The sequence below is a fragment of the Anas acuta genome, chromosome 2, assembly GCF_963932015.1.
Source record: "Anas acuta chromosome 2, bAnaAcu1.1, whole genome shotgun sequence".
NCBI classification, from domain to species: Eukaryota; Metazoa; Chordata; class Aves; order Anseriformes; family Anatidae; genus Anas; species Anas acuta.
Window position 1 is genome coordinate 53,247,791 of NC_088980.1, and position 25,352 is coordinate 53,273,142.

General features: G+C 47.3%; 1 pseudogene; it reads right to left on the reverse strand.

Annotated features, from left to right (window-relative positions):
* Nucleotides 1-1,682: 1,682 nt before the first annotated feature.
* LOC137851615 (tRNA selenocysteine 1-associated protein 1-like) overlaps nt 1,683-25,352 on the reverse strand; it is a 145,982-nt pseudogene continuing 122,312 nt past the window's right edge.

The window sequence follows — 25,352 nt, forward strand, 5'->3', positions numbered from 1 at the left end:
AAACCTTGTAAGGCTTTGAAGCTTCAGCACTACCATCCAAATTCAAGGAGGCTGCATCTATTACCTTGAATCTGCCCCAGCTCAATCCCCTGAAACAATTCCAAATACACATACAAGCAACCCTTTTCCCACCCAGATTTTCTTTGCTTCATCTATTCCACCTCTAACTCCTGTCTTATTAATCTGCCCCTCTAAAGACTCACTGGCTCACACAAGGAAGCAACCCACCAAGCCCCTGATTCCCCGCCACATTGCTTCCATGCTTTGGGAAGATCTAACTGCAACGGCTCAAACTGTGATGCCACCTCACCCACCTCACCCCCTCCGCCTACGTGAGGTTCCTTGCCTTCTGTCTCTTCCTACATGTACACCGGCACTAGAACCACGAAGAACATGTTTCCTGTAACACTCCAAAAGCCTTTTCTGTTTCAGGATGTCGTCATTTCAATTCAGGACTGAAAACACTCCTAGCAAAAACCCAACAGCTAATAGCAAACAGAAGCTGTTTCTGCTGATCAGCTAGAAGTAACCTGTAAGTACTGAGGAGTCACAAAGGAGAAGTTGTATTACATTCAAGAACAGCACCCAGCTTACGACTGCTACTTTCCCTAACTACACTAAGCCATAAGAATTTGATTCTTACCTGCCATCACAGTAATTATGGTTTATATTGCCCCCAAAACACACAGGGCAGTACCAAAGCTGTGTCGGCTAGGTTTAACAGCTTCCACAGCTATTAAGTACAGTAATTTCTGCTTCCTTTTTTTTCTTGGAAGAATATTCTTTTGTTTCCAGCCTCAGTTAATTATTATATACACTGTTAATTAGCAACTATTTCTCAATACTCATAGGGTTATGGAGTCCCTATGACTGGAAAATACTCTACACCCTTCGAGATGAGAACAGCATATAAAGGCAGCAACTTGCAAGACTGCTCTAGCTTCAAGCAAAGCTTTCCTCATTGCTCTCGTCTCCTTTGACTTGAATACTGTCATCCTTCTACCAAAGCTTTATAAACTTCATTACCATGAATGAAGGAAGACCAGAGAAATTAGAGAGTAGCAGAGGATATAACTTAAGGAGCTGTTACTAGGATTATTTTTTTTATTGTTCCTGGTGTTATTTTTCCTTCTTTAAGCCAGCAAACTGTTTTCTCCAAGATTTTTTTTTGTTAGGTTAAGAATATGTATTATATTGCAGCAACTTCTTTGCTGTAAGTCAGCTGAGAAGTCTACCAGTAAGAAGGTCAAGGGAAAGCTGAATGCTGATGCAGAGTGCCAACAGACTTCATCCTCTTTCCATGGGATGTTTGTAGCTATGGCAGTTCAAGTCTACGCTTCCATATGCTTAAAATACCAGATTTAGAAGCCAATTTCAGCTGACCTAGCAGATATCAGCAGTACAGTTAGAGCCAGCAGCCTGCAGGAAGGAGCAGACAGGTGCTCCAAAGCAAGGCCTGTAAGTGTCTCCCATACACACTTCCAATCTAAGCAAGCACATGAAGGGCTTGGCTTGTCACTTACCTAAGTGACCAGGAAAACAAGTGAAAACGAGATTTTGCTTGTGTCCTAACACCCGTATAAAAATAAAGGCAGATGAAATACCCTTACTACCTTGTTAAGTTTCACAAGCCAGAAGAGAACGTGCTGCACACAGGTACAAGTAAATCCCTTGCTGGCAGGTTTGCAGAAACAAATTTTTATTTACACAGGCAAGTCTATCTTTAGACCCCATTTAACTCTTTACATTTCTAGAATATTTACATGATTTCATGATGCTCCAAGAAGAGAGTGATGAACAAAAAGATTACAGAAACTGTCAAAAGCATAGCAAAAAAAACCCAACCTATCATTGTGCTTTAAAACTTATGAGCTAGAATAACGTAGAAGAAATGTAGTTTTAGCACCTTGGTCATAACGGTCATGCTATATAAGACACTTAAATAGCAGAGGGGATTTCAGAAGTGACCGTATCCAGAGGTTGCCAGTGACAATTCATGAGTGAATCGTAGAGTTCTTCGCTTGTCTCCATAAACTGTTCATTTCATCAACATCCAAGTAGAGCTGTGGATCTGAAAATAAAAGCCTGGTAAGTACAAGTATCGGATCTGAGGCATGCGCACAAAAAGCACTCATGTGAAATGGCTGATAAGATGTATTTTAAGCTATATGTAATAAGCTATTAGACCTACTTATTTTAGTGAGATATTTAGTCCTCTAAAATGTTAAACCTCACAACTCCAACTTTTGGGAATCCTACGGGCTAGGACTGCATTATCTTTATCTTGAAAGACGAATAAAGATGACGTTTAAGGATAATCAGCCATGAGACCTTCCCAAGAGCCATTTAATTCACTTCTACTCTAATAGATGTTACACAAGATAGTTTCTCAACGCTGACACAAAATGCCTCCACGTGAAAAACTCTGCAAACCTTCCACGACACAATTACGTTTTGTACCAAATTTGTAAGAGCAAGCCGAATCCTCCTTTTGGAATCTGCAACATAAGCTTTTACCTCGGGGTGGAGAACAAAGCTTTTGCCTATTATTGAGTTTCTAATATAGAATCTGCTTAGTGGAATCAATACGAAGAACAAAAATTCTGTGTTAGACCATTTTCAAAGGGGAAGGAAGGCACAGTTACACGAAACTAGCTGCGAAGCACTGACAGCGTCCCATTTTCCTTGATGCACTCAGTGTATGCCGTATCAGCTTTAAAACCCCAACAGATTGCATGCAGATCAACCCCACAGAGGTTTGACCTTTGCATCAGCTGAATTTTCAAGATGTTCTTCATCCAGTAGAGGTTGGCTTGTACTGTTAAAAGGCACAAGTATGGCTACACTCAAGTCACAATGATAGAACCCTTGTTACCTTCAGTCATTAGGTCATCACTGATTTCAGTCATAACTGAAGATTCCTGAAAGACAGAAAAGGCTAAGTTTAATCATAACGCATTTCAGAAAGCATCAGATTCAAAGTGCTGCATTCTCAACCCATTCCTTCTTCCTACGACTACAGGGGTAGATGGCATTTCATATTTATTTTTAAAAGAAAGCCAATATTACAGTACAGGTCAGAAGGCACTTCTGGAGGTCACAACTGATAAACTGACCACGATAAGACCACTTACAGCAACTGTTTAATTTGCATTAAGCAAAGCAAATCAGAAGAACAGGAACAGAATTGTATACAGTTATGCCGTCAAAACCATTATTTGGTATACATGAACAAAAAATGGTGTATAAATCACTAATTCTATGGATTTAATATTTAAGCACTTAAATCCATACACCTCTGAATGGAACCTGCTGTTTTAACCTTCACACTAAGCAGAAAGCATGTTTTCAGCTTTGGATTTTTTTTTTTTTTTTTTTTTTTTTTTTGCTGATTCACACAAATCTGCACCGCTTATTATCTGTGAAATAGCAACAAAAAAATACTTCATAGCAAGTGTGCAGTATCTTTACCTCAAAAAGAGCTGGAGCCATTACAGCATCTCCTAAAGAGCAGTCTCCAACAGCCTGCATGCTGTCATAGGGAGCATAGGAGCTGTAGTTGTACTCAGCATAAGCATCGTAACTCCACTGCGAGTAGTAGTTCTGATAATCTTGGTAATAATCATTATAGTTGTATGACTGGTACCGCTGGAATTCTGCTTTCAGTCTGAAACACGAGAAGTTGCATACAGTTAGAGAACAAACTCTAAACCCAGTTCTGAACTTAAACAATTTGTCAGCTTACGTACTTCAAAGCTTAAAAGGAAGCTTTCCTAAAAGCTGTCACTTAGGTGACTACAAGTCACAGCACAAAACCCCATCTATACAGAAGCAAACATCCTCACCTTTGCCAATACCAGAAGTAATTGTTTTCATGGATTAACTCCAGAGCCTTGACATTGTTACCTGTATATAGCAAGTATTTTTAGCGTTGGCATAAGCAAGCTGCTGCTAAGTCTCTGTGCTTTGCTAAAGATTGATTTATTAAGACCAGAGACATTTATCCAGCACAGCTGCTTTAAAGATGCAGTCTTAACCCTTCTGTCTTTTGTTTGGTTAATTACTAGATCTTATTTCCAGAAAGAAGTGAATGGAGTCAGATTATCCATTTCAAAGAAGCATCTGACACTGCCTGACAGTTTGCCATGCCTACCTCCACCTGCTCAGTTTTTTGTTTGTTTGTTTGTTTAAAGTCCATGAAACATTCAACAGCTGCCAAGTATACCACTCAGGTGAAGTCAGTCTTGCTTAACTACATAATCACAGTTGTCCAGTAGGAAGCCTTACCAGTGGGAGAATTACAAAATACAGCGGTTCTGAAGAAGAAAGGGCCAGCTAATTAGTTTTCACTACTTTCCCTTTCAAGATTTTCTCCGGGGCAGCTTCAGACTAAGGACAAGAACCAAGACAAGTGCTATCTGTACTAAAACTGATGTACACTGCATAAAATACGTTCAGATAACCCAGCTGCATATTCAAAAAAAATCCACTGTTTAGACTTTTCTTCACTGATTCTGTACAGGCAGGCCTTCTGTGTTTGCAGTGCCCAATTTATCTGACTTGAACTGGGGATGCAGAGAAGTGAGTTCGATGCTTTTTGTCAAGAATACAGGCTGAAGGCATTCTGAAACAGCTTCCAAAACAAGCAAACAACTGAAACTAATCCAGTGGCTGGATATTTCAATGCTAAGAGAGCATGGTACTCAGCCATTCAGAAACTTGTTACTGATGTGTCTTTTAATACCTACGCTTGTTTCAATACTGTAAAGCTACACAAGTTCTAATAAAGAGGTAATCCATTGTCTTGTTACTGTAGTAAACAAACAGAAGATACATCATCTTCCATCTTCTGGTTCCAGCTGCACTCTTCCTACATACAGTTCTGTAGGGAAGGAAAATCTGAAAATACTGTTGACATTCATCTGGATAGCCAAAGCGAGAAAACATGTTTGCGGCTTATTACAAGTGCTATCTGTACTAAAACTGATGTACACTGCATAAAATACGTTCAGATAACTGTTGCCTTCAGGAGGCAGTGGCGACCTGGTTCAGGAACGGCACGGCGACCAACCCCAGGCTGCTCGGTCCATCGGCTCACAGACACCAATGTGGTGGATGGCAAATGGCGTTTATTGTCGAGTCACATGGGGTTATCTACCCGAGGCCCATAGCGTCACTTCCGCTTGCTTACATCACAGGCCATATGCTACTGTCCATCAAGGGAGGGGCTCCACCTTTCCGTACAGCGCCACATCTTCCGGCCGCCAGACCCTAACTACCCACATTTCCCCCCTCCCTATGCACAACCAAATTAGCTAAAATATAACAATCTTAAGACATAGACATCATAACTTAAAATAAAAACATAAGGCACAATAACCAGGAGAAAACTAGGAGGTAACTGGTAACCCTGAGTAAATACACTCTTAAAGTAGTTGTTGGTGTTCTACCAACATAATGTAAACTTTCTCTAGCCAACTTTGAACAAACAACACAACCTTATTTAGTATACAAGGTCCAAAGATAAGATCATACAAAGGCATCGCAGCCCCCCACCCACGGAGGCTGCCTCGCTGTTGTTTGGGTTCTGCCAGTGCGGAGCTCTCAGACTTAGGCAGGACGCTTGCTGACTTATTGTCTTGTCACCGGGGTATACAGATTACGGGGGTGTCCAATGATCCATTCCTGTGAACAGAAACTCAGTTTTCGTTAGTAAGGTCTGGTTTGATGGACTTAAGCGGACACCATTTGACCCTGCCATCTTTTTTAACTGCAGCATACCCTCGCCCTGTCAGAACTAATTTCCACCCTTGTTCCCATTCTCCCAGCTCGTTTCTAACTATAAGTGATGGGCCTTCTTCTAGTGCTCGAGTGGCCCAATGTTTTTGGACGGGGCTATCCACCTTTTCTCCCCTGGGGAATTGATTTAGTGCTAACAAAGCGGTCGCTAGCAAGCGTGCTTGCTCTCGTGGGGGAATGGTGGTGGTAAAACCTTCTGTTTTTGCTAATACCTCTAACTTAGATTTCAGAGTTCGATTCGCTCGTTCGACTATGGCTTGTCCTGTACTATTATACGGGATGCCATATATTAGAGTAATACCCCATTTCTGAGCGAATGCTTGGGCTGATTTGGACACAAAATTCGAACCATTGTCCGTTTTAATCTGATTAGGGATGCCAAGCCATGCCATGGCTGTCAGCCAATGTTGGATGGTTGCTTTGGAGTCGGCCTTAAGGTGTTGTTTGGCTACGATCACTCCGCTATATGTGTCTACGGTTACCGCTAGCCACGCTCGAGGTCTCAGCAACTGACAGAGCGTAAAATCCGTCTGCCACACCTCAGAGGCTTTGAGACCTCTGGGGTTGACTCCACTGGACCACAGTGGTGCTTTTTGACAGTGGGGACACGTGGCTACTATGTGTTTCGCGTCGGTGGCCGAAATCCCACATCTCTTAACTAATGCTTTAGCTCCGACGTGGAGGGACTCATGTAGCTGGTGGGCATCTTTTAGTGTCCATAATCCTTTTGCAGCAGCGTCTGCTTTGTCGTTACCGGTTTGGTAAAACCCTTTGATTGGGTTGTGGCTGTTGACGTGGATGACCGATACGGTGCCTTTTCGGGAGAAAAGTGCTTCTTCTAGCATTAGAGCAACCGTGGATATTGACACGCCGGGCCCCGACATGGCCAAGCAAAGTTTGGCTACAAACATTGAATCGGTCACTATGTTGAGGCGTTCCATTGGGAACAGTCCACAGGCTAGTACTACGGCCGTTGCTTCTAATTGCTGGACTGAAAGCGCGTGATCGGTCATTTGAATGCAGTGCCATTCTCCTCCCGATTGCCATACTGCCGCTGCGGTTGAGGTTGCTGAGGATGCATTTGTGAAGACCGTTGGTCCCTGTTGGGGCCGGTCCATGATCTTCTGTGGGAGGTCGATGTTGACAATTTTCAGCATTTGAGCCCAGGGGGGCTTAATAGCGTATTGAACTTCTCCACGAAATCCAGCAAGGGCTGTGGCTAGAGATTCTGACATCGCTACTGATTGTGGTAGCAGCTGTTTACGAAAGGGTAGATATATCGTGGCAGGTTCGATACCTAGGTGTCTTAGGGCGAGTTTTCGGCCTTTCATGATGAGGTTACCAATGCACTCGACTCCTGGAGAGAATGCGCGTGATGGTTTTCCTAAGACTATCCACTGTATTGGTTGAACTTTTTGAGGGGGGCCCTGGGCTAGCGCCCCTACTCCCCCCCTTTCCGTGAAGTATACATACAGATCAAGGGGTTCATTCGGGTTCCACCTGGCAAGCGTGCTTGATGATAGTTGTCGCTCGATAAAATCGAGAGAGTTCATCGCTTCTGTCGTCAGAGTCTTTTGTTCCCATGGGTTTTTTCCTTTTAAAAGATCGTGCAGGGGAGCCATGGTTTCACGAGGAATCAGGACAATATTGCGGAGCCACTGTAAGGATCCCACTAATTGTTGCATATCATGGAGTGTTTTGATGTCCCGACGGATTTTCATCTGGGGGGGGTTATGTAAGAACTTGTGATCCCCACTCCCAAAAAACTTACACATGGTCCCTTTTTAACTTTCGCGCTCGCGATTTCAAACCCGTTTGTTTTTAAAGTTTCTGAGACTCTTGACACTAGCTGGTCCACTTGACTTCCTGACGGTGCAGCGATCAGGATATCATCCATGTATTGGATGATAGTCGCGGTCGGGTCACTGTGCCGAACTGGCGCCAGCGCCCGGTCCACCGTGATCTGGCAGATAGTAGGCGAGTTGATCATTCCTTGAGGCAGCACTTTCCACTGGAAGCGTAAGTTGGGGCGTTGGCTGTTTGGAAACACGACAGAGAAAGCAAACCGTTCCTTGTTTTCTTCATGTAGAGGTATTGAGAAAAAACAGTCTTTAATATCAAGGATGGCACAAGGTTGCCCTTCTGGTATCATAGAGTTCATAGGCAACAACGTTTGGACAGGACCCATTGGTTGAATTATCTTGTTTACTTCACGCAGGTCATGGAGGAGGCGAAATCCTTCACCGGTTCGCTTGGGTATTACAAAAACTGGGGTGTTCCATGGGCTAGTAGAAGGCTCTATATGACCTCGTTGTAGTTCACGGTCGACTAGCGCGAGAAGAGCATCCATTCGAGGCTTCGACAGGGGCCACTGCTCGACCCACACTGGGTTGGACGATTTCCACTTCAGTCTAATTGGTGGAAGTGGGTATGCGGCAGTGGCCCTTACGGTAAATTTGTCACCCTGGCTTTTAATAGGGATAAAGCGTCCCTTCCCAGCAGGGGAGGGACTCCTGACATGACGTGGGAGGAGAGTAATGGTTTTCTCCGGTCCCTTTTCAGTGTGTAGCGTGATTTCGGGACCACTTGTTGCCTTCAGGAGGCAGTGGCGACCTGGTTCAGGAACGGCACGGCGACCAACCCCAGGCCGCTCGGTCCATCGGCTCACAGACACCAATGTGGTGGATGGCAAATGGCGTTTATTGTCGAGTCACATGGGGTTATCTACCCGAGGCCCATAGCGTCACTTCCGCTTGCTTACATCACAGGCCATATGCTACTGTCCATCAAGGGAGGGGCTCCACCTTTCCGTACAGCGCCACATCTTCCGGCCGCCAGACCCTAACTACCCACATTTCCCCCCTCCCTATGCACAACCAAATTAGCTAAAATATAACAATCTTAAGACATAGACATCATAACTTAAAATAAAAACATAAGGCACAATAACCAGGAGAAAACTAGGAGGTAACTGGTAACCCTGAGTAAATACACTCTTAAAGTAGTTGTTGGTGTTCTACCAACATAATGTAAACTTTCTCTAGCCAACTTTGAACAAACAACACAACCTTATTTAGTATACAAGGTCCAAAGATAAGATCATACAAAGGCATCGCAGCCCCCCACCCACGGAGGCTGCCTCGCTGTTGTTTGGGTTCTGCCAGTGCGGAGCTCTCAGACTTAGGCAGGACGCTTGCTGACTTATTGTCTTGTCACCGGGGTATACAGATTACGGGGGTGTCCAATGATCCATTCCTGTGAACAGAAACTCAGTTTTCGTTAGTAAGGTCTGGTTTGATGGACTTAAGCGGACACCATTTGACCCTGCCATCTTTTTTAACTGCAGCATACCCTCGCCCTGTCAGAACTAATTTCCACCCTTGTTCCCATTCTCCCAGCTCGTTTCTAACTATAAGTGATGGGCCTTCTTCTAGTGCTCGAGTGGCCCAATGTTTTTGGACGGGGCTATCCACCTTTTCTCCCCTGGGGAATTGATTTAGTGCTAACAAAGCGGTCGCTAGCAAGCGTGCTTGCTCTCGTGGGGGAATGGTGGTGGTAAAACCTTCTGTTTTTGCTAATACCTCTAACTTAGATTTCAGAGTTCGATTCGCTCGTTCGACTATGGCTTGTCCTGTACTATTATATGGGATGCCATATATTAGAGTAATACCCCATTTCTGAGCGAATGCTTGGGCTGATTTGGACACAAAATTCGAACCATTGTCCGTTTTAATCTGATTAGGGATGCCAAGCCATGCCATGGCTGTCAGCCAATGTTGGATGGTTGCTTTGGAGTCGGCCTTAAGGTGTTGTTTGGCTACGATCACTCCGCTATATGTGTCTACGGTTACCGCTAGCCACGCTCGAGGTCTCAGCAACTGACAGAGCGTAAAATCCGTCTGCCACACCTCAGAGGCTTTGAGACCTCTGGGGTTGACTCCACTGGACCACAGTGGTGCTTTTTGACAGTGGGGACACGTGGCTACTATGTGTTTCGCGTTGGTGGCCGAAATCCCACATCTCTTAACTAATGCTTTAGCTCCGACGTGGAGGGACTCATGTAGCTGGTGGGCATCTTTTAGTGTCCATAATCCTTTTGCAGCAGCGTCTGCTTTGTCGTTACCGGTTTGGTAAAACCCTTTGATTGGGTTGTGGCTGTTGACGTGGATGACCGATACGGTGCCTTTTCGGGAGAAAAGTGCTTCTTCTAGCATTAGAGCAACCGTGGATATTGACACGCCGGGCCCCGACATGGCCAAGCAAAGTTTGGCTACAAACATTGAATCGGTCACTATGTTGAGGCGTTCCATTGGGAACAGTCCACAGGCTAGTACTACGGCCGTTGCTTCTAATTGCTGGACTGAAAGCGCGTGATCGGTCATTTGAATGCAGTGCCATTCTCCTCCCGATTGCCATACTGCCGCTGCGGTTGAGGTTGCTGAGGATGCATTTGTGAAGACCGTTGGTCCCTGTTGGGGCCGGTCCATGATCTTCTGTGGGAGGTCGATGTTGACAATTTTCAGCATTTGAGCCCAGGGGGGCTTAATAGCGTATTGAACTTCTCCACGAAATCCAGCAAGGGCTGTGGCTAGAGATTCTGACATCGCTACTGATTGTGGTAGCAGCTGTTTACGAAAGGGTAGATATATCGTGGCAGGTTCGATACCTAGGTGTCTTAGGGCGAGTTTTCGGCCTTTCATGATGAGGTTACCAATGCACTCGACTCCTGGAGAGAATGCGCGTGATGGTTTTCCTAAGACTATCCACTGTATTGGTTGAACTTTTTGAGGGGGGCCCTGGGCTAGCGCCCCTACTCCCCCCCTTTCCGTGAAGTATACATACAGATCAAGGGGTTCATTCGGGTTCCACCTGGCAAGCGTGCTTGATGATAGTTGTCGCTCGATAAAATCGAGAGAGTTCATCGCTTCTGTCGTCAGAGTCTTTTGTTCCCATGGGTTTTTTCCTTTTAAAAGATCGTGCAGGGGAGCCATGGTTTCACGAGGAATCAGGACAATATTGCGGAGCCACTGTAAGGATCCCACTAATTGTTGCATATCATGGAGTGTTTTGATGTCCCGACGGATTTTCATCTGGGGGGGGTTATGTAAGAACTTGTGATCCCCACTCCCAAAAAACTTACACATGGTCCCTTTTTAACTTTCGCGCTCGCGATTTCAAACCCGTTTGTTTTTAAAGTTTCTGAGACTCTTGACACTAGCTGGTCCACTTGACTTCCTGACGGTGCAGCGATCAGGATATCATCCATGTATTGGATGATAGTCGCGGTCGGGTCACTGTGCCGAACTGGCGCCAGCGCCCGGTCCACCGTGATCTGGCAGATAGTAGGCGAGTTGATCATTCCTTGAGGCAGCACTTTCCACTGGAAGCGTAAGTTGGGGCGTTGGCTGTTTGGAAACACGACAGAGAAAGCAAACCGTTCCTTGTTTTCTTCATGTAGAGGTATTGAGAAAAAACAGTCTTTAATATCAAGGACGGCACAAGGTTGCCCTTCTGGTATCATAGAGTTCATAGGCAACAATGTTTGGACAGGACCCATTGGTTGAATTATCTTGTTTACTTCACGCAGGTCATGGAGGAGGCGAAATCCTTCACCGGTTCGCTTGGGTATTACAAAAACTGGGGTGTTCCATGGGCTAGTAGAAGGCTCTATATGACCTCGTTGTAGTTCACGGTCGACTAGCGCGAGAAGAGCATCCATTCGAGGCTTCGACAGGGGCCACTGCTCGACCCACACTGGGTTGGACGATTTCCACTTCAGTCTAATTGGTGGAAGTGGGTATGCGGCAGTGGCCCTTACGGTAAATTTGTCACCCTGGCTTTTAATAGGGATAAAGCGTCCCTTCCCAGCAGGGGAGGGACTCCTGACATGACGTGGGAGGAGAGTAATGGTTTTCTCCGGTCCCTTTTCAGTGTGTAGCGTGATTTCGGGACCACTTGTTGCCTTCAGGAGGCAGTGGCGACCTGGTTCAGGAACGGCACGGCGACCAACCCCAGGCCGCTCGGTCCATCGGCTCACAGACACCAATGTGGTGGATGGCAAATGGCGTTTATTGTCGAGTCACATGGGGTTATCTACCCGAGGCCCATAGCGTCACTTCCGCTTGCTTACATCACAGGCCATATGCTACTGTCCATCAAGGGAGGGGCTCCACCTTTCCGTACAGCGCCACATCTTCCGGCCGCCAGACCCTAACTACCCACATTTCCCCCCTCCCTATGCACAACCAAATTAGCTAAAATATAACAATCTTAAGACATAGACATCATAACTTAAAATAAAAACATAAGGCACAATAACCAGGAGAAAACTAGGAGGTAACTGGTAACCCTGAGTAAATACACTCTTAAAGTAGTTGTTGGTGTTCTACCAACATAATGTAAACTTTCTCTAGCCAACTTTGAACAAACAACACAACCTTATTTAGTATACAAGGTCCAAAGATAAGATCATACAAAGGCATCGCAGCCCCCCACCCACGGAGGCTGCCTCGCTGTTGTTTGGGTTCTGCCAGTGCGGAGCTCTCAGACTTAGGCAGGACGCTTGCTGACTTATTGTCTTGTCACCGGGGTATACAGATTACGGGGGTGTCCAATGATCCATTCCTGTGAACAGAAACTCAGTTTTCGTTAGTAAGGTCTGGTTTGATGGACTTAAGCGGACACCATTTGACCCTGCCATCTTTTTTAACTGCAGCATACCCTCGCCCTGTCAGAACTAATTTCCACCCTTGTTCCCATTCTCCCAGCTCGTTTCTAACTATAAGTGATGGGCCTTCTTCTAGTGCTCGAGTGGCCCAATGTTTTTGGACGGGGCTATCCACCTTTTCTCCCCTGGGGAATTGATTTAGTGCTAACAAAGCGGTCGCTAGCAAGCGTGCTTGCTCTCGTGGGGGAATGGTGGTGGTAAAACCTTCTGTTTTTGCTAATACCTCTAACTTAGATTTCAGAGTTCGATTCGCTCGTTCGACTATGGCTTGTCCTGTACTATTATACGGGATGCCATATATTAGAGTAATACCCCATTTCTGAGCGAATGCTTGGGCTGATTTGGACACAAAATTCGAACCATTGTCCGTTTTAATCTGATTAGGGATGCCAAGCCATGCCATGGCTGTCAGCCAATGTTGGATGGTTGCTTTGGAGTCGGCCTTAAGGTGTTGTTTGGCTACGATCACTCCGCTATATGTGTCTACGGTTACCGCTAGCCACGCTCGAGGTCTCAGCAACTGACAGAGCGTAAAATCCGTCTGCCACACCTCAGAGGCTTTGAGACCTCTGGGGTTGACTCCACTGGACCACAGTGGTGCTTTTTGACAGTGGGGACACGTGGCTACTATGTGTTTCGCGTCGGTGGCCGAAATCCCACATCTCTTAACTAATGCTTTAGCTCCGACGTGGAGGGACTCATGTAGCTGGTGGGCATCTTTTAGTGTCCATAATCCTTTTGCAGCAGCGTCTGCTTTGTCGTTACCGGTTTGGTAAAACCCTTTGATTGGGTTGTGGCTGTTGACGTGGATGACCGATACGGTGCCTTTTCGGGAGAAAAGTGCTTCTTCTAGCATTAGAGCAACCGTGGATATTGACACGCCGGGCCCCGACATGGCCAAGCAAAGTTTGGCTACAAACATTGAATCGGTCACTATGTTGAGGCGTTCCATTGGGAACAGTCCACAGGCTAGTACTACGGCCGTTGCTTCTAATTGCTGGACTGAAAGCGCGTGATCGGTCATTTGAATGCAGTGCCATTCTCCTCCCGATTGCCATACTGCCGCTGCAGTTGAGGTTGCTGAGGATGCATTTGTGAAGACCGTTGGTCCCTGTTGGGGCCGGTCCATGATCTTCTGTGGGAGGTCGATGTTGACAATTTTCAGCATTTGAGCCCAGGGGGGCTTAATAGCGTATTGAACTTCTCCACGAAATCCAGCAAGGGCTGTGGCTAGAGATTCTGACATCGCTACTGATTGTGGTAGCAGCTGTTTACGAAAGGGTAGATATATCGTGGCAGGTTCGATACCTAGGTGTCTTAGGGCGAGTTTTCGGCCTTTCATGATGAGGTTACCAATGCACTCGACTCCTGGAGAGAATGCGCGTGATGGTTTTCCTAAGACTATCCACTGTATTGGTTGAACTTTTTGAGGGGGGCCCTGGGCTAGCGCCCCTACTCCCCCCCTTTCCGTGAAGTATACATACAGATCAAGGGGTTCATTCGGGTTCCACCTGGCAAGCGTGCTTGATGATAGTTGTCGCTCGATAAAATCGAGAGAGTTCATCGCTTCTGTCGTCAGAGTCTTTTGTTCCCATGGGTTTTTTCCTTTTAAAAGATCGTGCAGGGGAGCCATGGTTTCACGAGGAATCAGGACAATATTGCGGAGCCACTGTAAGGATCCCACTAATTGTTGCATATCATGGAGTGTTTTGATGTCCCGACGGATTTTCATCTGGGGGGGGTTATGTAAGAACTTGTGATCCCCACTCCCAAAAAACTTACACATGGTCCCTTTTTAACTTTCGCGCTCGCGATTTCAAACCCGTTTGTTTTTAAAGTTTCTGAGACTCTTGACACTAGCTGGTCCACTTGACTTCCTGACGGTGCAGCGATCAGGATATCATCCATGTATTGGATGATAGTCGCGGTCGGGTCACTGTGCCGAACTGGCGCCAGCGCCCGGTCCACCGTGATCTGGCAGATAGTAGGCGAGTTGATCATTCCTTGAGGCAGCACTTTCCACTGGAAGCGTAAGTTGGGGCGTTGGCTGTTTGGAAACACGACAGAGAAAGCAAACCGTTCCTTGTTTTCTTCATGTAGAGGTATTGAGAAAAAACAGTCTTTAATATCAAGGACGGCACAAGGTTGCCCTTCTGGTATCATAGAGTTCATAGGCAACAATGTTTGGACAGGACCCATTGGTTGAATTATCTTGTTTACTTCACGCAGGTCATGGAGGAGGCGAAATCCTTCACCGGTTCGCTTGGGTATTACAAAAACTGGGGTGTTCCATGGGCTAGTAGAAGGCTCTATATGACCTCGTTGTAGTTCACGGTCGACTAGCGCGAGAAGAGCATCCATTCGAGGCTTCGACAGGGGCCACTGCTCGACCCACACTGGGTTGGACGATTTCCACTTCAGTCTAATTGGTGGAAGTGGGTATGCGGCAGTGGCCCTTACGGTAAATTTGTCACCCTGGCTTTTAATAGGGATAAAGCGTCCCTTCCCAGCAGGGGAGGGACTCCTGACATGACGTGGGAGGAGAGTAATGGTTTTCTCCGGTCCCTTTTCAGTGTGTAGCGTGATTTCGGGACCACTTGTTGCCTTCAGGAGGCAGTGGCGACCTGGTTCAGGAACGGCACGGCGACCAACCCCAGGCCGCTCGGTCCATCGGCTCACAGACACCAATGTGGTGGATGGCAAATGGCGTTTATTGTCGAGTCACATGGGGTTATCTACCCGAGGCCCATAGCGTCACTTCCGCTTGCTTACATCACAGGCCATATGCTACTGTCCATCAAGGGAGGGGCTCCACCTTTCCGTACAGCGCCACATCTTCCGGCCGCCAGACCCTAACTACCCACATTTCCCCCCTCCCTATGCACAACCAAATTAGCTAAAATATAACAATCTTAAGACATAGACATCATAACTTAAAATAAAAACATAAGGCACAATAACCAGGAGAAAACTAGGAGGTAACTGGTAACCCTGAGTAAATACACTCTTAAAGTAGTTGTTGGTGTTCTACCAACATAATGTAAACTTTCTCTAGCCAACTTTGAACAAACAACACAACCTTATTTAGTATACAAGGTCCAAAGATAAGATCATACAAAGGCATCGCAGCCCCCCACCCACGGAGGCTGCCTCGCTGTTGTTTGGGTTCTGCCAGTGCGGAGCTCTCAGACTTAGGCAGGACGCTTGCTGACTTATTGTCTTGTCACCGGGGTATACAGATTACGGGGGTGTCCAATGATCCATTCCTGTGAACAGAAACTCAGTTTTCGTTAGTAAGGTCTGGTTTGATGGACTTAAGCGGACACCATTTGACCCTGCCATCTTTTTTAACTGCAGCATACCCTCGCCCTGTCAGAACTAATTTCCACCCTTGTTCCCATTCTCCCAGCTCGTTTCTAACTATAACTGATGGGCCTTCTTCTAGTGCTCGAGTGGCCCAATGTTTTTGGACGGGGCTATCCACCTTTTCTCCCCTGGGGAATTGATTTAGTGCTAACAAAGCGGTCGCTAGCAAGCGTGCTTGCTCTCGTGGGGGAATGGTGGTGGTAAAACCTTCTGTTTTTGCTAATACCTCTAACTTAGATTTCAGAGTTCGATTCGCTCGTTCGACTATGGCTTGTCCTGTACTATTATACGGGATGCCATATATTAGAGTAATACCCCATTTCTGAGCGAATGCTTGGGCTGATTTGGACACAAAATTCGAACCATTGTCCGTTTTAATCTGATTAGGGATGCCAAGCCATGCCATGGCTGTCAGCCAATGTTGGATGGTTGCTTTGGAGTCGGCCTTAAGGTGTTGTTTGGCTACGATCACTCCGCTATATGTGTCTACAGTTACCGCTAGCCACGCTCGAGGTCTCAGCAACTGACAGAGCGTAAAATCCGTCTGCCACACCTCAGAGGCTTTGAGACCTCTGGGGTTGACTCCACTGGACCACAGTGGTGCTTTTTGACAGTGGGGACACGTGGCTACTATGTGTTTCTCGTCGGTGGCCGAAATCCCACATCTCTTAACTAATGCTTTAGCTCCGACGTGGAGGGACTCATGTAGCTGGTGGGCATCTTTTAGTGTCCATAATCCTTTTGCAGCAGCGTCTGCTTTGTCGTTACCGGTTTGGTAAAACCCTTTGATTGGGTTGTGGCTGTTGACGTGGATGACCGATACGGTGCCTTTTCGGGAGAAAAGTGCTTCTTCTAGCATTAGAGCAACCGTGGATATTGACACGCCGGGCCCCGACATGGCCAAGCAAAGTTTGGCTACAAACATTGAATCGGTCACTATGTTGAGGCGTTCCATTGGGAACAGTCCACAGGCTAGTACTACGGCCGTTGCTTCTAATTGCTGGACTGAAAGCGCGTGATCGGTCATTTGAATGCAGTGCCATTCTCCTCCCGATTGCCATACTGCCGCTGCGGTTGAGGTTGCTGAGGATGCATTTGTGAAGACCGTTGGTCCCTGTTGGGGCCAGTCCATGATCTTCTGTGGGAGGTCGATGTTGACAATTTTCAGCATTTGAGCCCAGGGGGGCTTAATAGCGTATTGAACTTCTCCACGAAATCCAGCAAGGGCTGTGGCTAGAGATTCTGACATCGCTACTGATTGTGGTAGCAGCTGTTTACGAAAGGGTAGATATATCGTGGCAGGTTCGATACCTAGGTGTCTTAGGGCGAGTTTTCGGCCTTTCATGATGAGGTTACCAATGCACTCGACTCCTGGAGAGAATGCGCGTGATGGTTTTCCTAAGACTATCCACTGTATTGGTTGAACTTTTTGAGGGGGGCCCTGGGCTAGCGCCCCTACTCCCCCCCTTTCCGTGAAGTATACATACAGATCAAGGGGTTCATTCGGGTTCCACCTGGCAAGCGTGCTTGATGATAGTTGTCGCTCGATAAAATCGAGAGAGTTCATCGCTTCTGTCGTCAGAGTCTTTTGTTCCCATGGGTTTTTTCCTTTTAAAAGATCGTGCAGGGGAGCCATGGTTTCACGAGGAATCAGGACAATATTGCGGAGCCACTGTAAGGATCCCACTAATTGTTGCATATCATGGAGTGTTTTGATGTCCCGACGGATTTTCATCTGGCGGGGGTTATGTAAGAACTTGTGATCCCCACTCCCAAAAAACTTACACATGGTCCCTTTTTAACTTTCGCGCTCGCGATTTCAAACCCGTTTGTTTTTAAAGTTTCTGAGACTCTTGACACTAGCTGGTCCACTTGACTTCCTGACGGTGCAGCGATCAGGATATCATCCATGTATTGGATGATAGTCGCGGTCGGGTCACTGTGCCGAACTGGCGCCAGCGCCCGGTCCACCGTGATCTGGCAGATAGTAGGCGAGTTGATCATTCCTTGAGGCAGCACTTTCCACTGGAAGCGTAAGTTGGGGCGTTGGCTGTTTGGAAACACGACAGAGAAAGCAAACCGTTCCTTGTTTTCTTCATGTAGAGGTATTGAGAAAAAACAGTCTTTAATATCAAGGATGGCACAAGGTTGCCCTTCTGGTATCATAGAGTTCATAGGCAACAACGTTTGGACAGGACCCATTGGTTGAATTATCTTGTTTACTTCACGCAGGTCATGGAGGAGGCGAAATCCTTCACCGGTTCGCTTGGGTATTACAAAAACTGGGGTGTTCCATGGGCTAGTAGAAGGCTCTATATGACCTCGTTGTAGTTCACGGTCGACTAGCGCGAGAAGAGCATCCATTCGAGGCTTCGACAGGGGCCACTGCTCGACCCACACTGGGTTGGACGATTTCCACTTCAGTCTAATTGGTGGAAGTGGGTATGCGGCAGTGGCCCTTACGGTAAATTTGTCACCCTGGCTTTTAATAGGGATAAAGCGTCCCTTCCCAGCAGGGGAGGGACTCCTGACATGACGTGGGAGGAGAGTAATGGTTTTCTCCGGTCCCTTTTCAGTGTGTAGCGTGATTTCGGGACCACTTGTTGCCTTCAGGAGGCAGTGGCGACCTGGTTCAGGAACGGCACGGCGACCAACCCCAGGCCGCTCGGTCCATCGGCTCACAGACACCAATGTGGTGGATGGCAAATGGCGTTTATTGTCGAGTCACATGGGGTTATCTACCCGAGGCCCATAGCGTCACTTCCGCTTGCTTACATCACAGGCCATATGCTACTGTCCATCAAGGGAGGGGCTCCACCTTTCCGTACAGCGCCACATCTTCCGGCCGCCAGACCCTAACTACCCACATTTCCCCCCTCCCTATGCACAACCAAATTAGCTAAAATATAACAATCTTAAGACATAGACATCATAACTTAAAATAAAAACATAAGGCACAATAACCAGGAGAAAACTAGGAGGTAACTGGTAACCCTGAGTAAATACACTCTTAAAGTAGTTGTTGGTGTTCTACCAACATAATGTAAACTTTCTCTAGCCAACTTTGAACAAACAACACAACCTTATTTAGTATACAAGGTCCAAAGATAAGATCATACAAAGGCATCGCAGCCCCCCACCCACGGAGGCTGCCTCGCTGTTGTTTGGGTTCTGCCAGTGCGGAGCTCTCAGACTTAGGCAGGACGCTTGCTGACTTATTGTCTTGTCACCGGGGTATACAGATTACGGGGGTGTCCAATGATCCATTCCTGTGAACAGAAACTCAGTTTTCGTTAGTAAGGTCTGGTTTGATGGACTTAAGCGGACACCATTTGACCCTGCCATCTTTTTTAACTGCAGCATACCCTCGCCCTGTCAGAACTAATTTCCACCCTTGTTCCCATTCTCCCAGCTCGTTTCTAACTATAACTGATGGGCCTTCTTCTAGTGCTCGAGTGGCCCAATGTTTTTGGACGGGGCTATCCACCTTTTCTCCCCTGGGGAATTGATTTAGTGCTAACAAAGCGGTCGCTAGCAAGCGTGCTTGCTCTCGTGGGGGAATGGTGGTGGTAAAACCTTCTGTTTTTGCTAATACCTCTAACTTAGATTTCAGAGTTCGATTCGCTCGTTCGACTATGGCTTGTCCTGTACTATTATACGGGATGCCATATATTAGAGTAATACCCCATTTCTGAGCGAATGCTTGGGCTGATTTGGACACAAAATTCGAACCATTGTCCGTTTTAATCTGATTAGGGATGCCAAGCCATGCCATGGCTGTCAGCCAATGTTGGATGGTTGCTTTGGAGTCGGCCTTAAGGTGTTGTTTGGCTACGATCACTCCGCTATATGTGTCTACGGTTACCGCTAGCCACGCTCGAGGTCTCAGCAACTGACAGAGCGTAAAATCCGTCTGCCACACCTCAGAGGCTTTGAGACCTCTGGGGTTGACTCCACTGGACCACAGTGGTGCTTTTTGACAGTGGGGACACGTGGCTACTATGTGTTTCGCGTCGGTGGCCGAAATCCCACATCTCTTAACTAATGCTTTAGCTCCGACGTGGAGGGACTCATGTAGCTGGTGGGCATCTTTTAGTGTCCATAATCCTTTTGCAGCAGCGTCTGCTTTGTCGTTACCGGTTTGGTAAAACCCTTTGATTGGGTTGTGGCTGTTGACGTGGATGACCGATACGGTGCCTTTTCGGGAGAAAAGTGCTTCTTCTAGCATTAGAGCAACCGTGGATATTGACACGCCGGGCCCCGACATGGCCAAGCAAAGTTTGGCTACAAACATTGAATCGGTCACTATGTTGAGGCGTTCCATTGGGAACAGTCCACAGGCTAGTACTACGGCCGTTGCTTCTAATTGCTGGACTGAAAGCGCGTGATCGGTCATTTGAATGCAGTGCCATTCTCCTCCCGATTGCCATACTGCCGCTGCGGTTGAGGTTGCTGAGGATGCATTTGTGAAGACCGTTGGTCCCTGTTGGGGCCGGTCCATGATCTTCTGTGGGAGGTCGATGTTGACAATTTTCAGCATTTGAGCCCAGGGGGGCTTAATAGCGTATTGAACTTCTCCACGAAATCCAGCAAGGGCTGTGGCTAGAGATTCTGACATCGCTACTGATTGTGGTAGCAGCTGTTTACGAAAGGGTAGATATATCGTGGCAGGTTCGATACCTAGGTGTCTTAGGGCGAGTTTTCGGCCTTTCATGATGAGGTTACCAATGCACTCGACTCCTGGAGAGAATGCGCGTGATGGTTTTCCTAAGACTATCCACTGTATTGGTTGAACTTTTTGAGGGGGGCCCTGGGCTAGCGCCCCTACTCCCCCCCTTTCCGTGAAGTATACATACAGATCAAGGGGTTCATTCGGGTTCCACCTGGCAAGCGTGCTTGATGATAGTTGTCGCTCGATAAAATCGAGAGAGTTCATCGCTTCTGTCGTCAGAGTCTTTTGTTCCCATGGGTTTTTTCCTTTTAAAAGATCGTGCAGGGGAGCCATGGTTTCACGAGGAATCAGGACAATATTGCGGAGCCACTGTAAGGATCCCACTAATTGTTGCATATCATGGAGTGTTTTGATGTCCCGACGGATTTTCATCTGGCGGGGGTTATGTAAGAACTTGTGATCCCCACTCCCAAAAAACTTACACATGGTCCCTTTTTAACTTTCGCGCTCGCGATTTCAAACCCGTTTGTTTTTAAAGTTTCTGAGACTCTTGACACTAGCTGGTCCACTTGACTTCCTGACGGTGCAGCGATCAGGATATCATCCATGTATTGGATGATAGTCGCGGTCGGGTCACTGTGCCGAACTGGCGCCAGCGCCCGGTCCACCGTGATCTGGCAGATAGTAGGCGAGTTGATCATTCCTTGAGGCAGCACTTTCCACTGGAAGCGTAAGTTGGGGCGTTGGCTGTTTGGAAACACGACAGAGAAAGCAAACCGTTCCTTGTTTTCTTCATGTAGAGGTATTGAGAAAAAACAGTCTTTAATATCAAGGACGGCACAAGGTTGCCCTTCTGGTATCATAGAGTTCATAGGCAACAATGTTTGGACAGGACCCATTGGTTGAATTATCTTGTTTACTTCACGCAGGTCATGGAGGAGGCGAAATCCTTCACCGGTTCGCTTGGGTATTACAAAAACTGGGGTGTTCCATGGGCTAGTAGAAGGCTCTATATGACCTCGTTGTAGTTCACGGTCGACTAGCGCGAGAAGAGCATCCATTCGAGGCTTCGACAGGGGCCACTGCTCGACCCACACTGGGTTGGACGATTTCCACTTCAGTCTAATTGGTGGAAGTGGGTATGCGGCAGTGGCCCTTACGGTAAATTTGTCACCCTGGCTTTTAATAGGGATAAAGCGTCCCTTCCCAGCAGGGGAGGGACTCCTGACATGACGTGGGAGGAGAGTAATGGTTTTCTCCGGTCCCTTTTCAGTGTGTAGCGTGATTTCAGGACCACTTGTTGCCTTCAGGAGGCAGTGGCGACCTGGTTCAGGAACGGCACGGCGACCAACCCCAGGCCGCTCGGTCCATCGGCTCACAGACACCAATGTGGTGGATGGCAAATGGCGTTTATTGTCGAGTCACATGGGGTTATCTACCCGAGGCCCATAGCGTCACTTCCGCTTGCTTACATCACAGGCCATATGCTACTGTCCATCAAGGGAGGGGCTCCACCTTTCCGTACAGCGCCACATCTTCCGGCCGCCAGACCCTAACTACCCACATTTCCCCCCTCCCTATGCACAACCAAATTAGCTAAAATATAACAATCTTAAGACATAGACATCATAACTTAAAATAAAAACATAAGGCACAATAACCAGGAGAAAACTAGGAGGTAACTGGTAACCCTGAGTAAATACACTCTTAAAGTAGTTGTTGGTGTTCTACCAACATAATGTAAACTTTCTCTAGCCAACTTTGAACAAACAACACAACCTTATTTAGTATACAAGGTCCAAAGATAAGATCATACAAAGGCATCGCAGCCCCCCACCCACGGAGGCTGCCTCGCTGTTGTTTGGGTTCTGCCAGTGCGGAGCTCTCAGACTTAGGCAGGACGCTTGCTGACTTATTGTCTTGTCACCGGGGTATACAGATTACGGGGGTGTCCAATGATCCATTCCTGTGAACAGAAACTCAGTTTTCGTTAGTAAGGTCTGGTTTGATGGACTTAAGCGGACACCATTTGACCCTGCCATCTTTTTTAACTGCAGCATACCCTCGCCCTGTCAGAACTAATTTCCACCCTTGTTCCCATTCTCCCAGCTCGTTTCTAACTATAACTGATGGGCCTTCTTCTAGTGCTCGAGTGGCCCAATGTTTTTGGACGGGGCTATCCACCTTTTCTCCCCTGGGGAATTGATTTAGTGCTAACAAAGCGGTCGCTAGCAAGCGTGCTTGCTCTCGTGGGGGAATGGTGGTGGTAAAACCTTCTGTTTTTGCTAATACCTCTAACTTAGATTTCAGAGTTCGATTCGCTCGTTCGACTATGGCTTGTCCTGTACTATTATACGGGATGCCATATATTAGAGTAATACCCCATTTCTGAGCGAATGCTTGGGCTGATTTGGACACAAAATTCGAACCATTGTCCGTTTTAATCTGATTAGGGATGCCAAGCCATGCCATGGCTGTCAGCCAATGTTGGATGGTTGCTTTGGAGTCGGCCTTAAGGTGTTGTTTGGCTACGATCACTCCGCTATATGTGTCTACGGTTACCGCTAGCCACGCTCGAGGTCTCAGCAACTGACAGAGCGTAAAATCCGTCTGCCACACCTCAGAGGCTTTGAGACCTCTGGGGTTGACTCCACTGGACCACAGTGGTGCTTTTTGACAGTGGGGACACGTGGCTACTATGTGTTTCGCGTCGGTGGCCGAAATCCCACATCTCTTAACTAATGCTTTAGCTCCGACGTGGAGGGACTCATGTAGCTGGTGGGCATCTTTTAGTGTCCATAATCCTTTTGCAGCAGCGTCTGCTTTGTCGTTACCGGTTTGGTAAAACCCTTTGATTGGGTTGTGGCTGTTGACGTGGATGACCGATACGGTGCCTTTTCGGGAGAAAAGTGCTTCTTCTAGCATTAGAGCAACCGTGGATATTGACACGCCGGGCCCCGACATGGCCAAGCAAAGTTTGGCTACAAACATTGAATCGGTCACTATGTTGAGGCGTTCCATTGGGAACAGTCCACAGGCTAGTACTACGGCCGTTGCTTCTAATTGCTGGACTGAAAGCGCGTGATCGGTCATTTGAATGCAGTGCCATTCTCCTCCCGATTGCCATACTGCCGCTGCGGTTGAGGTTGCTGAGGATGCATTTGTGAAGACCGTTGGTCCCTGTTGGGGCCGGTCCATGATCTTCTGTGGGAGGTCGATGTTGACAATTTTCAGCATTTGAGCCCAGGGGGGCTTAATAGCGTATTGAACTTCTCCACGAAATCCAGCAAGGGCTGTGGCTAGAGATTCTGACATCGCTACTGATTGTGGTAGCAGCTGTTTACGAAAGGGTAGATATATCGTGGCAGGTTCGATACCTAGGTGTCTTAGGGCGAGTTTTCGGCCTTTCATGATGAGGTTACCAATGCACTCGACTCCTGGAGAGAATGCGCGTGATGGTTTTCCTAAGACTATCCACTGTATTGGTTGAACTTTTTGAGGGGGGCCCTGGGCTAGCGCCCCTACTCCCCCCCTTTCCGTGAAGTATACATACAGATCAAGGGGTTCATTCGGGTTCCACCTGGCAAGCGTGCTTGATGATAGTTGTCGCTCGATAAAATCGAGAGAGTTCATCGCTTCTGTCGTCAGAGTCTTTTGTTCCCATGGGTTTTTTCCTTTTAAAAGATCGTGCAGGGGAGCCATGGTTTCACGAGGAATCAGGACAATATTGCGGAGCCACTGTAAGGATCCCACTAATTGTTGCATATCATGGAGTGTTTTGATGTCCCGACGGATTTTCATCTGGGGGGGGTTATGTAAGAACTTGTGATCCCCACTCCCAAAAAACTTACACATGGTCCCTTTTTAACTTTCGCGCTCGCGATTTCAAACCCGTTTGTTTTTAAAGTTTCTGAGACTCTTGACACTAGCTGGTCCACTTGACTTCCTGACGGTGCAGCGATCAGGATATCATCCATGTATTGGATGATAGTCGCGGTCGGGTCACTGTGCCGAACTGGCGCCAGCGCCCGGTCCACCGTGATCTGGCAGATAGTAGGCGAGTTGATCATTCCTTGAGGCAGCACTTTCCACTGGAAGCGTAAGTTGGGGCGTTGGCTGTTTGGAAACACGACAGAGAAAGCAAACCGTTCCTTGTTTTCTTCATGTAGAGGTATTGAGAAAAAACAGTCTTTAATATCAAGGACGGCACAAGGTTGCCCTTCTGGTATCATAGAGTTCATAGGCAACAATGTTTGGACAGGACCCATTGGTTGAATTATCTTGTTTACTTCACGCAGGTCATGGAGGAGGCGAAATCCTTCACCGGTTCGCTTGGGTATTACAAAAACTGGGGTGTTCCATGGGCTAGTAGAAGGCTCTATATGACCTCGTTGTAGTTCACGGTCGACTAGCGCGAGAAGAGCATCCATTCGAGGCTTCGACAGGGGCCACTGCTCGACCCACACTGGGTTGGACGATTTCCACTTCAGTCTAATTGGTGGAAGTGGGTATGCGGCAGTGGCCCTTACGGTAAATTTGTCACCCTGGCTTTTAATAGGGATAAAGCGTCCCTTCCCAGCAGGGGAGGGACTCCTGACATGACGTGGGAGGAGAGTAATGGTTTTCTCCGGTCCCTTTTCAGTGTGTAGCGTGATTTCGGGACCACTTGTTGCCTTCAGGAGGCAGTGGCGACCTGGTTCAGGAACGGCACGGCGACCAACCCCAGGCCGCTCGGTCCATCGGCTCACAGACACCAATGTGGTGGATGGCAAATGGCGTTTATTGTCG